Source organism: Arvicola amphibius, chromosome 1 (genome assembly GCF_903992535.2).
Source record: "Arvicola amphibius chromosome 1, mArvAmp1.2, whole genome shotgun sequence".
Classification (NCBI taxonomy): domain Eukaryota; kingdom Metazoa; phylum Chordata; class Mammalia; order Rodentia; family Cricetidae; genus Arvicola; species Arvicola amphibius.
Window position 1 is genome coordinate 47,201,790 of NC_052047.1, and position 5,652 is coordinate 47,207,441.

A 5,652-nucleotide genomic window follows, 5' to 3' on the forward strand; every position below is an offset into this window, starting at 1 on the left:
ACGACAGCCTACAGAATGAGAAAAGATCTTCACCAACTTTACATCTGACAGAGGGCTGACCTCCAAAATATATAAAAACTCAAGAAACTAGACATCACAATACCAAATCCAATTTAAAAAAAAAAAAAAAACAGGATTCAGATCTAAACAGAGAATTCTCGACAGAAGACCCTCAAATGGCCAAAAAACTTTTAAGGAATTGCTCAACATCCTTAATTATCAGGGAAATGTAAATCAAAACAACTCTGAGATACCATCTTAAACCTGTCAGAATGACTATCATCAAAAATACTAAAGACAGCTTATGTTGGAGAGAACACGGAGTAAGGGGAACACTCCCTCACTGCTGGTGGAAGTGCAAACTTTTACAGCCACTCTGGAAATCAATATGGTGACTTCATAGAAAATTGGAAATCAATCTACCTCAAGACCCAGTGATACCACTCTTGGGCATATACCCAAAGGATGCTCAATCATACCACAAGGACACTTGCTCAACAATGTTCATAGCAGTACTATTCATAATAGCCAGAACCTGGAAACAACCTAGATGCCCCTCAACTGAAGAATGGATAAAGAAAATGTGGTCCATTTACACAATGAAGTACTACTCAGCTGTAGAAAACAATGACATCATGAAATTTGCAGGCAAATGTGTGGAACTAGAAAAAAACATCCTGAGTGAGGTAACCCAGACTCAGAAAGACAAGCATGTGTGTTCTCACTCATAAGTGGATACTAGATGTAAAGCAAAGGATAAAGAGACCACAATCCATAGATCAGAGAAGCTAGGTAACAAGGAGGCCCCTAAGAGTGAAGCACGGATCGCCTTGGGAAGGGGATATTAGATGAGATCTCCTGGGTAAACTGGGGGAGTGAGGGGAACAGTAGAGGGGAGGGGATGAGGAATGAGAACATGAGGGAACAGGATTGTCGAGTTGGGGGAGGGACAGAGTGGGAGAGCAATGAAAGAGATAGGTTGATAGAAGAAGCCATTATGGGGTTAGGGAGAAACCTGGTGATAGGGAAATTCCCAGGAATCCACAAGGATGATCTCAGCTAAGACTCCTAGCCATAGTAGAGAGGGTGCCTGAAGTGGCCTCCCCCTGTAATCAGATTGGCGACCACCCTAACTGTCATCATAGACATCATGCATGCATAGCCTTCATGCAGTAACTGACGGAAACAGATGCAGAGATCCACAGCCAAGCACCGGGCCAAGCTCCAGGAATCCAGTCGAAGAGAGGGAGGAGGGACTAAATGAGCAAGGAGAGGACTGGACCACAACGGGGAGCTCTACGGAGACAGCTGAGCCAAACTCGCGGGAACTCACGAACTCTAGAGCAACAGCTGTGGAGGCTGCATGGCGCCTAACTAGGCCCTCGGCATGTGGGAGACAGCTGTGTAACTTGGTCTGTTTGAGGGGCCCCAGCAGTAGGGCCAGGATCTGAGGATCTGAGCTTCTGAGCTAGCTTATTGGAGCCCATTCCCTGCGGAGGGAGGCCATGCTCAGCTTTGATGCGCAGCGGAGAGGAGGGGCGCAGTGGTCTTGGTCTGGTCTCAACTTAATGTGCCAGGGTTTGTTGACTCCCCATGAGAGACCTTACCCTTTGCCAGGAGTAGATGGGGGTTGGGCTTGGGGGAAGATAAGAGGGGGCAGGAGGAGGGGTGGGAGACCTGTGGTTGGAATGTAAAATGAATATACACAAACAAACAAACAACAAACAAACAAACAAACAAACAGGAGCTTGGAGAACCCCGTGCAAGAAGTGATGGAGATTTGGATGTTAGTGACCTTGGAAAAAGACAAGAGATGTTCAGCTCAACAGGATGGCCATGTAGGTTCAGAAAAGCTTTTACCTTTACCTCCCAGTTGTATGACTGTCATGGATCCTGCACGGGTACCTAGAAGTGACAGGGCTGGACCATTCATGGCATCTCAAGAAAGCGCCTCATAAGGGAGGGTGCTGGTCATTAAGACGCGACAGGCAAGTGGCTCTCGGACTATAAGACACCACTTTCTCGGATGCTAGAGTACCTGGCCCAGAAACCAGAGGATGGAGTTAGGATCTTTCTCATCTCCTTGTATCTTCAGGTGCCTACCTACAGAACTTCAGCTCCTCATCCCCAGATTTAAGGCTCTGCTCATTGAGATGAAATGTATGATCAACCTGCAACCTGATTATCTAAAAAAAAATAGTAAATGAACAATCAATATGTCTAATCGCTTCGGATGCCCAGCCGACATGCGGTCTCGTGTGTTTGGCTGCACACTTCCTCCTGCTGGTTCAAAGGAATCTGACTAACATCAACATTTGCTTTTGGGACTCTTTGAAAATTTATCTTTGTCGTTATTTGCTCTCAAGTCCTTGCCCTGTGTGAGAACCACCGCATGCAGGGCCTGGACTCTAATTGCTTCTGCATCTGTGGGATCTCACACACCTGTGTTCCCTCAAGCCCGTCTTATCATATGTGAACTAGCACACCTTTGAGTTCCAGGTGAAGAAGTCAATGATATTATTGTTTAAGTGGTTGCTGGTCACCTCACCTTCTCCCCCGGGAAGGTGGTCTCCTTCCCTATAGGTGGAAGGCTCTCATTGGAGGGCAAGGGCCTTGGATAGTTTCCATTTCCTCCTCTCCTTATACCAACTCCAGGGCTCTGGATAGTCTGTGTCTTTGACAGGTGGGCTTTATCAGTAGCAGCTGAAGCCTGTCTCTGGGCTGCACTCAATTGGAAGTTCTGCCTCACGTCACACCCCCTCAGCCCCCAGGACTCAAGTGAAAACACTTCCACCGAGGGGTAACTGTGGGGTGAAATGTGTATGTTCTCAGAAATTCAAAATCTGAGCACATCTTCCTGGGAGCAGATTGTCTATGTACACCAGAGAAGGCATGCCTGTTGTCCTTCCCCTGAGCTTGGTGTTTGTCATCTCTGCTCTCTGACCTGCCTCTGGTCAGAAAAAAGCAAGAGGGAACAATTGGGTCTGAAACTCGGTCTCCCACATCCACACTCATGCTTCTGACTCCAGTTCAGAGTCAACGTTGTTCGCGCTGACTTTTGAGCTTCTCCACAGAAAAGGACACCATCAGCGGAGTGAAGAGGTGGGCTGCAGCAAGGGAAATGATCTGTCCGCTGACAGCAGACAGGACACAAATATCCAGCTGTAGAAAGAGCTGCAAGAATCGATCATCAGAAAACCAAACCAACCAACAAATGGATTAGTGAGCTGAATCGACAACCCTCAAAATGTTGTCTATTCAAAAGAAATACACTGGCCAAGAAATATTCGGGAAAAAATATTTAATATCCTTATCCATGAGGAACTTCAAACAACCTTGAGATTCCATCCCACCCTAGTTGGAATGGTTGTCACCGAGAAAACCAATGCTAGGGAGGATGTAGGGAAAGAGGAACTCTCCTTTGTATGTTGTTTGCTTTTTGAGACAGGGTCTCTCGATGTAATCCTGAGAGTCTTGGAACGCAGAGAGATCACCTGTCTCTGCCTTTGTAGTGGTGTAGTGACTATAGGGGTTACTTTTTTAAAATCCTGAAAAACAAAACTACTAGATGACCCATTTATACCACTCCTTAGGTACAGAGCTGAAGAGATTTGAGTCAATATACACCAGGGACACCTGCACAGTGTGTCTTTATCTGCATATTCATAACGGCCAGGGAATGGATCTGACCCAGTTGCCCATCATTTGGTGAACAGAGAAAGATAATGTGGCATATATACACAGTGGAATCTATGTTGTATAAAGAAAATGAAACTGAACATTTACAGGAAAATGGGTAGAAAACAAAACCCTGTTAAGAGAAATAAGGTAGGCCCAGAGAGATAAAACCCAAAACCCACATGTTTTCTATCATATGTGGAACTTATATTTAAAATTGTGTGTGTGTGTGTGTGTGTGTGTGTCAGTTTGGTTTCTATTCCTGTAGTGAAGCACCACGACCAAAAGCAGCCTGCGGAGGAAAGGGTTTCTGTGGCTAACACACCTGTATTGTAGTCATCACTGGGAGAAGGCACAAACCTGGAGGCACGAACTAGAACAGACGCCATGGAGGAATGCTACTTACTGATCGCTCTCAAGGACTTGTTCAGTTTGCTTTCTTAGAGCAGCCAGGACCAGGGGTGGTACCACCCCCACTGGGCTGGGCTATTCCACATCCATCATTTATCAAGAAAATACCTCAGGCCAGCAGTGGTGGTGCACACCTTTAATTCCAGCACTTGGGAGACAGAGGGAGGTGTATCTCTGGGAGTTCGAGACCAGCCTGGTCTACAGAGTGAGTTCCAGAACAGTCAGAGCTACACAGAGAAACCCTGTCTCAAAAACCAAAGTTAATTAATTAACTAGTTAATTAATTAAAATTTTAAAAAGAAATGCCTCACGGACCTGCCCTGGGGAATCTGATAAAGGCATTTTCTCATCTGAGACCACTCTTCCTGGATAACTTGAGCAGCCTGCGTCAAGCTGACAAAGCACTAATCAGAACAGTATGTAAATACACACGCATGTACTTCACAGTGTATGCATAGGTCAGGAAACTAGAAAGACAATCGTGTGAGGGTGGGAAGAGAGCCTGCGGAGGTGGGAAACAGGCAATAGCGTATCTATGATAAGAGAGCAGAAGGGGAGGCTAACTGTGGGAGGGGAAAGAACCAGGCTGGGGGTTCAGGTGCAGGCAATGGGGCGGGGTGGGGGAATAAATGAGAACATGTATAATAACACACATATGTGAGGAACTACTTTCCATACCAACAGGGCTGGCCTTTGAAAGAAAGATCCATTTCAATGTCATGCCCCTTATGCTTCTCCACATACTGTAGGTGGTTCTGTATTTTCTTGGGAGAAGGGAGTCACAAAGTGTACCAAGTCACAGCTGAAAGATTTTTGAGAAGGTTGACATGGGCCAGCACCCTGAGATGTGGGGCTTCTTGGTCCAGCATCAGCACCACCTGGAACATCTCTAAAATGTCACTTCTTTGATCCAACATCCTTCCTGCATCAGACACTGTGCAAACAAATCCTGGAAACCTGTTGTCTAACCTCATGTGACTCCACAGGTCAGGTCTGGTAACTGCCAGTCTAGGGTAAGTGGGGGCAAACATCTGCTTCGTGTCCAAGCTCTCCATCCATACTCAATGTGACGTCACTGATGGTTCGTGACTGCCCTGAGTCCGGCTCAGCACAGCACAGGGACAATCGTCCCCACTACAGTCCACAGGGAGGCAGCAGAGAGTCAGGTGAGAGCCCACAGGGAGCAAGACTAACCTGCCTGGATTCAATCACCCTGTTCACAACTAGTGCCATTTCTAAAATGGTGCTCAAAACCTGAACCCTGTACAGGGATTGGATGATTCTTCTTGGGATCCAGGTGCCCATCCCAAGATAACAAAATTATGGAATGAACAAACCTAAAAGGGCAACTTGACCTGGCAAAGTGGGCTTGGATTGAGAACAAAACTTGGGAATGGTCAGGGGACTTGGGAGGCACCGACCTCGTGAAGCTGTTGTCCTATTACAACGAAAACGTTCCAGTAGGGACTGGGGACGTTCCGGTAGGGACTGGGGAGCTGGCTCAGTAAATAAAATGTTCACCACACAACCATGAGGACCTGACTCAGTCCCCACCACTCACAT